General features: G+C 42.9%; 1 protein-coding gene across 1 annotated transcript in view; it reads right to left on the minus strand.

Moving 5' to 3' along the window:
- Window positions 1-13386, minus strand: part of DNAH14 (dynein axonemal heavy chain 14) — a 2000441-nt gene that overhangs the window by 1869360 nt on the left and 117695 nt on the right. The gene's annotated exons all lie outside the window — the stretch shown is intronic.

The raw sequence follows: 13386 nt of genomic DNA on the forward strand, positions 1-13386 counted from the left end.
ACGCTGCCTGCCATGATAGCATGGCAGGCAGTGTGTTCAATGGATCCGTATGGGTCCACCTGCTTAATGCTGGTGCATAAAGCTGGCAGACTGCATAGGGATCTCCAACATTTGCGCCGGCTGGAAAATACTTGCCAGCGCAAATGCTTGTGTATTTGCATGGCAGCGAGCAAGGGAGGCAGCGGTAACGCAAGCTGTGTTCCGCCACTCCTCTTCGCCATACTTGAACATGAGCCCTGGTGTTAATGGAAGCAGTAAAAGCAATACGCAAGGCTTCTTCTCCGTCCTTTAACGTTACGGATCTGATGAACACGAACCCCAAAGGCGTTTCTCTCATTCAGAGCCAATCTCCCTGATGATGATTTTCACCTCTATATTATGATGTTATGTTACACAGATTTTATACTGTGCCAAATCACCACTGTAATGGTCCCAGAGCAGCTGTCATGTATGGAATTTGGCCTATTATGCTCCTAACCAGGGTATTCAGACCTTAGTCTGCAGAGACAAAATGAGTAGGGAGAAGGTACGAGGATGGTAAAGAGGATGATATGAAAAAATATGCAGTAGTGGCCTTTCGTTGCTCTGGTGCAATGAAGGTTTACCCAAACCTCCATCTGAGATAAGATTGAGTGCCCTGGGTATGGGGCAAGTCCCACTATAATGCAATATAACAAAGTGTGTCCTAATAGTGCCTTTATTACAGGTGTGCCCCTTGATTGACACATGTTTTGACCAGTCTCTGGTCTTTTTCAAAACTGGGCACTTGTTATGGATTATTCTCAGAAACAAAATTGCCAACAAGTGTAGTCTGTCCACTCTAAAAGAGTGTATCACAATGTTGTAGGGTTAGATCCCTGAGTCCTAATAATACACAGAACCCTGTGTTAGGGTTGGATCCAAAGCCTGATGACGGTCCAAACGCCATCTTGCTAATCCCAGTGGGAACGAAGAGAGAGACTAGTTGAGCACCAAGGGGGTGAAAGGGTGCCCCAGAGAGATTGGAAGAGAGGCTTGGCAGGATAGTGAACCATGCTTACGTAAAAGAGATCACAAAGTTGAAAGAGGGGTCAAAGACCCACACATCAAGAGTGACAAGTTGAGAACAGAGGGGGGTGTAAGAGCACCACAAAGAGACTAGAAGAGAGGCGTGGCAGTATAGTAAACCCTAGTTGAGAGACATTTTAATATGGAACAAAGGGTCTGGGACCGACAAGACGAGACAAGAAGGCCAAGCGAAGGGACCCTTTGGTATAAGTAACGAGAAGACCCAGGGAAGAGAACCCGAGGCATAAAGCATGGGAAGCCCAAGGGGAGGACACCTTTGGCCCACAGCATGACAAGTCCAGAGGAAGAGAATCTTTGGCACAAAGCAAGAGAAGTCCAGAGGAAGAGAATCTTTGGCACAAAGCAAGAGAAGTCCAGAGGAAGAGAATCATTGGCGCAACGCACGAGAAGTCCAAGGGAGGAAAGCCTTAGGCATAAATCATGAGCAGACCAGGCAAAAAGAACGTTGTAAAAAGTCTAAATAGTGACCCGCACGCAGTCCACCTGCAACCCACTCATCCCTATCCCCACAAGACCATCTAAAATGCCATGTTGCTATCTTCCACAGTGGCGATCCCAGACTCCCCCCATTCCTTTGTTATGTTGCCCACAGACTACCAGAAATCACCACTGCCCCCCTTACTCCTTGGCACCAATCCACAAATCCCCTACACTGCCACGGTCCCATTACCTCCTACTGGTCAAACACTCCAGCACTACCAATCAGGTTGCAGGCTAATTACCCGAAAGCGAAGCCATGGCGCCTCGAATGCTGGATCAGAGAGAGGTGCACTTTGTGACACTGCATCTCGAGAAGTACTCCATGTGCTACAGTTAAGCACACTCCTGATGGATCTGCGCCTAGCTCTCCTGCTCCCATCACTATTGGTGGCCAGAGGGCCGGCCAGCGCATCCCTGGTGATGCTGAACTGCCCCGTAAGAGCGTGCAGGTCACCTTGGTGAATAAGGTGAGCTGCACATTTTCTAAAGTGGCACAGCCACTTTTTGGGAATCTGTCCCAGGGATCGCTGAAAGGGATTGCTAGATCTGTGAAGGATATGCTGGGGGATACTAGTATTGTCCCAATTTGGGATGGTTCAGAGTTTCAAATGGACTCCAATGTTCAATAATCTGCACAGTATTGAATTTACCCTAAAAAAACATGTCCTCCGATGTGCTTTTTGGATTTAGTAGTTTTTGTGGAAAATGTTTCACTCTGAGTAAACTATTCAGAAAACCCACTGCATTCAATGGTATTCCCCCATTTGACTGTGGTCAAGTGACCACATTTTAGAGTGGGACCTTTCACTGCATTTTACTTTTGCTAGTAGGGCTTGGTCAGGTATAGGGATAGTAAATTAGGGTGGGCGAGGGTAGGTGAGGTAAGGGGTGGGGATGGCTAAACGTGGGAGATGTGGGGCTGGTCCTTCATAACGCATGCCGAGGGTTTCACACAACTCTGTCCTCCTGGGCACTGGTTCCCATAGCAGACATCAGGTTTGGAATCTGACTTTTCTGAGAGTTCCAATGCGTTTGCCAGATCTTGGATTCTAATTTGCAGGAAATTGCCTGGTATGCTGCATGTGCTTCCAAAATAACCAGAGATTCCCTTCCTACTCCAAAGGTGTTCCCACGTCTGTTTCATTGTTGGTCTTTCTTAGCAAAGTGGTCTCGTCTTCAATATATGCAAACACTGGCCACGGCTCTGTTAAGATCATCACTTGAAATAGGATTTATCCTTTGAAACAAGTGATCACCTCATGAGGGATTCGACAAGCCGCACGGGAAGAGTGCGCTCGCCTGGGCTTTGTTTGTTTAAAAGAATGAATGATGAGAAAACGGTTAGGCAGAATCCTGTGCAGTTCCCTTAGGGAGCACTACAGAAGATTAAGACTAGAGGTATGAGCAATATCCCCTTTGGTGTCAGTCTGTACCACAAAGATTTAGTTGGTAGCTGTGGCTAAGCAGTCAGACTTATCTCAAGAGGGAGATGAGCAGTATTCAGGGTTTACACAATAGGGCTACAATACTATGGCACAAGAAAACACTGACCAAAGCTTTGTATTAAAAATATATATATATATATATATATTTATTTTACACACTTCCAGTTCAACACATTAATCACAGTTATTAAAGCAAGTTAAAATCAGTCAAGAAAAGTATACACAATCCCAGGTTAAATTGTAGACAGGTTTGAGCAAGAGTGAAAACTGAGCAAAACGGCACAGTGAAAACCAAACAAAAATGGCACTCTAGCAATTTCTCACAAGGGAGGGAAAGAACAAGTTATACAGGAATATACTCTTAGGCACCCTAGCAACACTTCCCAATAAGATTGTGAACAAGTTTAGTCAAGGCAGTACTTTAGCATGTGTAATACTGAGGTGAAAACCGACCAAAATGGCACTTCACAGGTTTTAAAAGTGGGAAGGAAAAGGTGGTTATAAGAGTTAGGTGCACCAACACAGTTCTAGTTGAGAAGCAATCGAGAGAAGGCAGTTGTAACAGATTCAGCCAGAGTCAATAGGCCTGTGCCAGAGTCAGTGGGTATCATTGGGTAATAATTGTATTTTTGCTGTGTTACAACTAACGATCCATGACCTTCCCTGCCGTTCCGTCCAAGTTACCAAAAATTGGACAAGGAGGTCATATCGTTTACTTGTATTCTAATCTGTTTGGATCCCTTCTGGTGTACTAGAAGTGCGGGGTTGATTGATGGCTTAGAAACTGGTATTCATCCCTGGACCACTGGTGCCCCGGAAGTCAATTCTTCACACACATCTAATGGGGTATGCAATGGCAAGACATTCGAAGCACTCAATGATCTCTCCTCAACACAACATTGCAATAGGTAGCACAGTGCGCCCACGCACGGCCCGCTTTAGTGAACTTGTAGGGGCGATGGCAGATATCCCCATGTTCTACAGGAGGCAGACTATCAGCTGGCAAGAGAATGATAGACTGGATCAAAGTGAACCCAAGTGAATCAATGCTCCAGGTGCAGTTGAATAGGGCTTTGTTCAGGGCATGGAACGCATAGGATTATCAGGCCGCAGAATCCACACTCGCTGCTAGCCTGTGGTGAGTGATAACGGAGCATTGGCTAGTGAGAAATAGTCTGAGGTTTGTATGTTGCTAATTGATTGGGCAAGCACATTTTCATAGCCATACCTTACCATAACCTTACGATAAAGGTCAGCAGCTGGAACATCATATTTCCACATGTCTATCTAATGGCTATACTAGAGCAAGAACTGTTGGCTTGGGAGAATGAGGAGGGTATGGTAAGAAACCAACTAATACAAGGGTGCGCTTCAGGGAAGCTGTGCCCCAGGTGCTGCGTGAGCCTGGTCTGACATTGCCTGCATACTGAAAATGGGCAGATCATACAAACTGGAGGAAAGCCGCACCACCAAAATGGACGCTGCAATTCAATCAAAGTGGAGGACTTTTGTGCAATACGGCGACCACAAGGCGCTGGTCCGACAAAACCTCAGTGGAACACGAGGAGAGCTGAAACCCAGATGTCCTGCCCTAATTTTGGATACGACCTTTGGCACGCAGGGGAATGCCCAGCAAGGGGAAGAGTATGCAGATGATGCGGAACAGCAGGTCACTGCTTGAGGAAGTGCGAAGCCCCCAAACCTGTGACTATCCCAAGAGGAGCAAGCAGGATGCCCAGTGAGACTCTGAGGCGACAGAGGCAAGTGGCAGTTGTCGAACATGAGGCACCAAATCAAGAACTGTTAGAAGAGGAGGAAGAAGAAGAGATATTTTTAATCTCCAGCATAGACTCCATGAAAAAAAGAAAGACAACCCATGAGCACAGTATCTGTGGAGGAAGCGAAGACGTCAGTACTTGTAGATACGGGAGCATTGGTATGCGTGATGGTGAGCCGCCACTACGAAGCCCTCCCGGGGTCTCCAGCACTATCTAAAGCCCAGGCGAAGATTTTCATATTTGGTGGCACCCAACCAATACCTCTCAAAAGGTGTATTTATCACCGAAGTGGCCCATGAAGGGAAGGAAATTAAAGTCACATTCTTTGTCACTCACATAAGTACCCACTCATTACTGAGCTATGCGGCAGCAGAGGCACTTGGGATCGATCTCTTCCCCTTTAGCGTATACGCTGAAGATATCAATGAAGTACTTGAAAAGTTCAAAATATTGTTTGAGGGCGTTGGCAAGATGCAGGATGAACCCATCAATCTGCACATCGATGAAACAGTCGGCCCAACTGCACTGAAACATCGTCGGATTCCTTTCCACCTCAGGAAGCAGGTAGAGCTGGAACTGCAAAACCTGGCGAGACTAGACATCATAGAAAGAGTGGACAGGCCCACCCTGTGGGTCTCCCCCATCGTCATTGTGAGCAAACCGAAGCATGGAGGGTCGGTACGTATTTGTGTTGACATGAGACTTCCGAATCAGGCCATCAGGCGGAAACGGCACATTACCCAAACTCTTGACGAAGTGGTGAGGGAACTACAGGGTGCTTGAGTATTTTTGAAGCTGGATCTGCGGTCTGGTTACCATCAACTGGAACTCCAACCGGACTCGCGCGTTACATCACCAAAATATGGCACAGCTCGAGAAGACACTAGAGAGGATTCAGCTCTTCGGACTCACTCTCCATCGGACCGCAGAAAATTCAAGACATCCAGGATGCCCTGCCCACCAGGGAACGTGTCAGAAATTAGGAGCTTCCTAGGGATGGTGACTTACTGTGGTCACTTCATCCAGAACTTGGTGACCCTCTCCGAGCCCCTCGGACTGCTAACGAGAAAGGACAGAGTGAGGGAGTGGACCGTGAGAGAGCCATCAAACAGGCACTCATTGGAATGGAATCCATGGCCTTCTTTGACCTGCGGAAAGAGTCAGATCATTGTTGACGCCAGCCCTGTTGGGTTGGGAGAGACCGATAGCATACACCAGCAAGGCGATGACAAACATGGAACAACGCTACTCCCAAATCGAAAGGGAAGCACTGGATGTCCTATAGGGATGCTGACATTTTCGCATTTACATCCTTGGCAAACCTGTAACTGTAGTGACCGAACATAAACCGCTACTACCCATCATGGCGGGGTCCTCATCCAAACCGCCTCCGAGGACCGAACACTGGATGCTCGCACTGATGGAGTATGGGGTTGCTCTGACATAAAGGCATGGGGCCCACAATCCAGCGGACTACCTCTCGCATCACCCGAGGAGCAGGGGAGACTGGAGGATAGCGAACAGATGGTGGTCAAAGAACATGTGCGCATGGTTGTGGAGACAACCAAACCTGTAGCGCTCTCCATTTAAGAGGTGGCAGACACATCAAACTGTGTTGGATGTTTTGCAGTGGTCAAAGCGGCCATGACCAAAGGAGACTGGAAGAACATCCTGTCCAGCCCACACCGAAGAGACCGAGGAGCTCAGCAAGACCAGGAGCAGCTGTGGTGGGTGCGGCACGAACTACCAATGACTGAAGAAGGGCTGGTTTTACAAGGACGCAAGTTGGTGAACCCTCAGGTGCTGGTGGGAAGAGCAATCGAACTAGCACACTGTGGCCATCAGGGAACTACAAAATCTAAGTCGAGGCTACGTTTGAAGGTATGGTTTCCGGGCCTCGAAGCAAAAGTGGACGAGTACGTTGCAAACTGTACATGGTGTCAAGTAGCAGCTCCAGTCAACAAAGAGCACAGTATAGAGTCCATGCCTTGCAGCGATCAGTCGTGGGATGTTGTTCATGCAGATTTTGAGTCCACAGGCCTTGGGACACACTTCCTAGCGATGCTAGACCTATGGTCTCGATATCCAGAGGTTGAGCTAGTTGAATGCACATCTATTGATCAAGTTGCGCAGGTGATGGAGAAGATGTTGCGCACCTCGGCAAATACCGGAAAGTACCGTTTGGCCGCGCTTCCTGCTTCTCAAGGATTGTCTTTGTCCTCGGTGACTTTTCACAAACAATTCCCTTGGATTTACTCATTGGACTGTATCTCCCACAAGTCTCTGTTTGAAGTTTGGAGGTGGGACTATAAAGACAAGCACATGCGCGCACCTCGGCAAGTACCGGAAAGTACCGCTAGGCCGCGCTTCCTGCTTCTCAAGGATTGTCTTTGTCCTCGGTGACTTTTCACAAACAATTCCCTTGGATTTACTCATTGGACTGCATCTCCCACAAGGTGAAATCTGTTCAAAATCTTTAAGAACATCTATATTATCAAGCTTTACATAGCATTAACTGCCTGTACCCTTTATCTTAGGCTCTGTTTGAAGTTTGGAGGTGGGATTATAAAGACCAGCACGCGCGCGCACCGCGCGTGTGCACCTCGGCAAGTACCGGAAAGTACCGCTTGGCCGCTTTGCTGCGCTTGTCGTGGTTGGCGGTTTATGGGAGGTACTTCCCGGTACTAGCCGTTAGTTCTGTTACCTGCCTCCGTACTTCTTTTACTGGATAATATAATGAAGAGAACTCTACCCACTCTGAGAACGGGCATGCCAGTAATGCAGCCGGTTCAAGGACTCTATTGTGCTAACTTCGAGGACAACTCATCACCTTGCCCTAATACGAAAGTGCGTTTGAGTTCAACACCCCGCCTAGGAGCATCAAGCTCTAAGTCAAATTTGAAGCAGCAAAAAATGGCATGCATGGACATTCGACCATTTTGTAAAGAACAGATTCCGGGGAATCATCTTTTGGTCAAAGAAATTGTGTCCTCTCTACTTACCCCGCCTTTAACAGCGATAACGAATTCCAACTGTCCTATAATAAGTGAGACACTTCAAGGAACAATTACAAATGGAAACTGTGCCGCACAGCCCGTGCAAATAAAACTGGCAAACGAGAAGGTAAATGGAAAGGTGGTTATTGAACCTTCTGTTATTTTTGCAAAAGAGAATGTTTCACTTATGGACTGCAGCTCATGATTCCAAAACACTTTAAACGCGCCTCCTAATTTGGCGGTTATTGATATAGATGTTAATAACTCTTGTTTTTCTTCACAGACACTATCAGAAAACTTGTCGAAATCTCCTAATCTTAATATTGATGCTAGTGACTCAAATTCAAACTCGATTGAAAAATTGTCATTCATAGCTCCAACACCGCGGAAACCTATGATATATGACCTATCCTCCGACTCAAATATACAAGAAAATAACGCAAATGGTCTAACAGAGATAGCACTAAAATCAATGAATGCTGCTATTCAAACACTAGCTAGATTATTTGAAACGCTGAATCTCAAAACGGATAAGCATTCGCACCAATTAGATCAAATTGTAACCTGGCAGCTTGAACAGTTTAAAAAAAGGGAATATGAAGATGCTCATTCCATCCCTCTTCCTGTGAAGCATGCTATGAGCACCCAGACTGACGAGTGTCCTATCCACATAACGGAAACTACATCATATGTACATCGAATTCCACACATAATACATCCCATAATTGATCTAACTTGTGCAAATCATAATGAAGTTAATCATGTTATTAGAGTTGGAAATCTGGGTGAAACCAGAACGAAAACAAATTATGCACTTTTCGGGGGGAATATTACAAATGCCCCTGAACTGCCCTCCAAAAGTACTCAAAGCAAAATCAGTGTAGCCAAAAAATCTAAAAACCAAACTAATGTCACATCAAAATCTACATCACAAACAACATATTTTATTAAAAATTTGACACATCCAAGGACAGCTGCTGTTGCAGTGTCCAAAGCCATTGCTATAAAATATATGTTACAAACTCACACCAAGAAAAATCAAAATTCATCAGATAAAAATCGACCAGTGGAATCTTATAGCCCTTTAAATGAGCTAATAGATGTGCAACAAACCATTCGGTAAATAGACTTACCCCTCATGTTGACATCCCTACCTCTCATGATTTCCAGTCTAACAAATTACTGTCTGAAGATCACAATCTTAGGGATCGCCGCAATGAAATTCGGCATGCAGTAGATGAATATGTCTGCTAAACTACCTCAGAAATCTTTACAAGCAGCAATCCCAGTCGAGCGAGTGCTAAGAGCAGATTTGAATCTACCTACTTTTGGTACTCAATTGAATGACTCAAAACTTTTGGATGTACATACAAGAGAGGTTTGTGATAATGCTCCTCTTAACACTAAACCAGTTGTACTTACTTTCTCACTGTCAGACATCATCAGACAGTGAACTACGAAATCTGATACAGTCAGTATTAGCTCAAATTCGGCTTGAAAAAGTTACCTCAACTGAACCAGATACTAGATCTATTCCAACTGGCAAATCGGTACAAATCTCTAAAGATCAAGTCAAGCAAACTAAATCTGTTACATCGATAACAAAACGTCCCGCCCTCCACTCACTAACTTTGATCTGTCACCCTCCTCCAGTTACTCAATATAATTTGATTTGAGCGTCAGTATTAGCAATATTTTGTGAGATACCTGCTCTGGATGACATAGGTTCTGTCGACATAGAACTAGTTGAATTTTCTGATATGTCAACTAGATTGTAAGTAACCCTGTGGTTAAACTCCAGAGTTGTTGTTAACACCATTTGGGCGGTTAAATCTGAACTCTTTGACTTGGGATTTGTACTGATATCTGGGCCTAATTCGTCCAATGTTGCTGATAATAGCAAGCCAACTAAACCGAATAACAACATGACAATACCAAACCAACCGTCTCACAAACAAATATGTAATTGCAATCATGAAATGTAACATTGATAGCTAGTCCAGGATGACCTGCAAAAGCTGTTGCTAATTAGTTGGAACACAAGAGGGTTTAAGCATTTAATGAATAACAGGAGCTATAACCTTCAACTGCATGACATTGTCATGTTACAAGAGACTTGGCTAACATCCACCCCCTCCTGGGATAAATATAACATCTTTTTAAATCCAGCAATTAAAGGAAATGCGGGGAGACCAGTCTTGGGGTTATTAACTGCCATCAAAAAAAGCTCTTTTTCGAACACACAACTATGGTATGCTCCAAATCCTTTTGTACAAATGCTTAAACTCTACAGGGACAACATTTTGCATGTACTTATTAATGTATATTGGAATCCCGTAGGGATTTCTGACAAGGAGTTCCTGAAAAGCATGAACGAGGCACTGGACCTAATTTTATATGAAAATCAACCCATCAGACTAATAATAGCTGGTGATTTAAATGTACATTGTTTGGAACCCACGAAACAAAAAAATTTTGATTAGATTATTAAAATGGTCAAACCTTATCAGGTCCAGAAATCTCTACATGCTGAATGGTTCTTGCTCGACAGATGTCCCGCCAAATCCAACTTGGCATAGAGGACTTAGCAGTGCAATTATTGATTATATTTATGTGAACGTTGAATTGTTACATCTAATTCAGGCCTTTCAAGTTCATCATTTGAATGCAAGTGATCACAACCAACTGAGCATAGTTTGGGAAGTAAAAGGGGAAAAAATAAAAGAGAACCAATATATCACGAGCTCTGTTACTACAAGCACTGCCCGAAATAGATTGATTTGGACAGAAACAACCCTTAGTGCGTTCAGAGATTGTTATGACTTGCAGATGAGTGAGGAGAGAAAGGGACTGCAGAACTCCACACTTTTATATCCTGATTTGATGCAAATGTTCCAACCTGATTCTATAAGGCATAGAAAAAAACAAGTGCCGCATTTACATGCCTACAATCATGATATTAAAATGATGAAAATACAAATTTGAGCCGAAAAACAAGCAATCCATAGATTACCCAAAGTTAAACATCGTATAGCTCTTACTCTCATCAAAATCAAATATAAGAACTATATATATATGAATATATATATATATATATATATATATATATATATATATATATATATATATATACATATTATGAAAGCCAAACTCTATCAAAATGATGGGAGCCATATGCTAAAGATTTTGTCATCCAAAAACTCAGCTGAATCCTGGAGAATCATAAATCAGGCAAGGGCTGGCCATCAAGTTGCCGTACAAACAAATGATGTAAAAGAAGAGACGTGGATTAAATACTATTCTACAATTTATTCTAAATCCACTTCTTCTGTCGTTTGCTCTCCAAAAGAGAGAGAGGATGTGATTCACCTTAAGTTCGATAGAAATGATAGCCTATATTTCCATTCATAAATCCAGCAGTTCTAGAGCTCCTGGGCCAGACGGTTTATCAAACTTAACCATGAAGCAATTTCCTGAATTATGGGCGGACATATTGGATATTATGTTCAGAGCTATACTTTTGAAGAAAAAAAATCCAATCTCTTGGAAACATTCTATCACCATCCCTGTATATAAAAAAGGCGACCAAGCAAATCCCGTGAGCTATAGGCCTATTTCCCTACTAGATGCTCCGAGTAAAGTATTTTGTCGCATCATATTAAGGGAATTAAATGAGTGGTCCAAACTAAATCTTGAGAGACCCTTTTCAATCAGGCTTTGTTCAAGGGCTCGGGACTTTGCCCAATATGATTGCCATAAATCTCCTAAAATCGCAATATGCCTCCCAGAAACAATCACTTTATTTTGCTTTTATTGATTTTCGAATGGCATTCGACTCCATCGATCGAACTTTATTATTTGACAAAACTACAATCATTTGGCTGTCCATCATCCATATTGGCCCTGATAAAGCAACTGCATTCAGATACTACAATGCAAGTACGGCTCTCAATGGACGGTCAGTTATCAGCAATATTCTACACTTACTCGGGTCTTAAGCAGGGTTGCATCATGGCGTCCATCCTCTTCAATTTCTTTATTTTGGATATGGGATCTTCCTTTAGTAATATTGTTTCTGATGCACCAAAACTTGGCACTCAGCGTTTGGCTTGGTTGCCTTACGCCGATGATCTGGTGTTAATGTCTCAAACTCCACGGGGACTACAAAACTTATTATCGGCGTTAGCAACCTATGTCACTAAGAATAATCTGGTAGTGAATCTGAAGAAATCTCAGATCATGGTTTGCAAGAAATCCAAGAAATTTGAGAATTTCAAGTTGAAAACTGGACTCTCCATGACACTCCCCTAGAAATAGTTAAAGAATGCAAATATCTTGGAATCACAATCCAGAATACAAACACAAATACTATATTTTTTATTAACATTCAATCTAAATTGACATCTTTGATTTCTCAGGCAAAAATGTTGACCTACAAATTCGGGAAATTTACATATAAGCATATACTTCTGTTCTATGAACAGAAAGTGATTCCAACACTAACTTATGGTATTGAAACATTAATATATACCACAGATGACGTGTGGAATAAATGTGAAGCACGGTTCTGGAGGAAAGTATTATATCTTCCTGATTGTGCTCCAATGCCAATCTTAAGGTTTGAATTGGGGCTCGTCTCACTTGCGGGTCGCGTTTTGTGGCACTTATGCTCCTTCTTTAGAAAATGCCTTTTGGGCTTAGACAATAACAACATGCTGAGTGTGGTAGCTTGGCAACTAGCCTCTGCTAAATCCAACATCCCTACTAGATGGTGCAATATTGTTCTGAAGGCATTAACTGAGGCGGATATTACAATTGAACTTCTTCTTGAAAATCAGACTCGCGCTAAGAATACATTCTATCAATGGGACTGGATGAAAAATAGGGAAGTTTGTTTAAAGTATAAAGACTTTGACACGCTAGGTTTTGGTCACAAAAGATTACGACAAATTTCCACTTATCTTTTGAAGTGTCCTTCACCATCAATAAGGCAGAAATAGCTACGTTTTAGATTGAATTTGTGGCCACTAGAGATGTCCTTGTAAGGAGAAAAATGTTACCTCCTACGTTGAACTTCTGTCGATTTTGTCAAAATCGTACAGAAAATGAAACAATACAACATATTATAGTTTCATGTCCGCAATTGATTGCTCACCGAAAGAAACATTTTTTTAATGAGCTAAATCTATTGCATGATGCAGAAGAAAATGAGATATGGATTTTACTCTTCCAAAGTGTTAAATTTACTGTTATGAAGACAAGTGTACAATTTCTTGATGAAATTTACCCCGAAGAAAATGATTGATTATTGCCAAATTGAAATATGCTTTTTATAAGTTTTGAATGATATATATAGGTTTTTAATAATGGAAGAGTTTGTAACAAATGTTGATATGTTTTTTATTTTTGTTTCAATTTAAACTATTTACAGAAAAAAATGTTGATAAATTTGTATGTATTTGAAAAGTTGATTAATCAGCTAAATCAAATAAAAAAATAAAATTAAAAAAAAGATGGAGAAGATGTTTGCAACACACGGCTTGCCCAGGATTATGCTCGGACAACGGGCCCCAATTTCAAGGGGAGAGCTTCTCAGAATTCCTGGCAAACTGTGGAATC

The sequence above is a fragment of the Ambystoma mexicanum genome, chromosome 4q, assembly GCF_040938575.1.
Source record: "Ambystoma mexicanum isolate Mex_15411 chromosome 4q, UKY_AmexF1_1, whole genome shotgun sequence".
Taxonomy (NCBI): Eukaryota; Metazoa; Chordata; class Amphibia; order Caudata; family Ambystomatidae; genus Ambystoma; species Ambystoma mexicanum.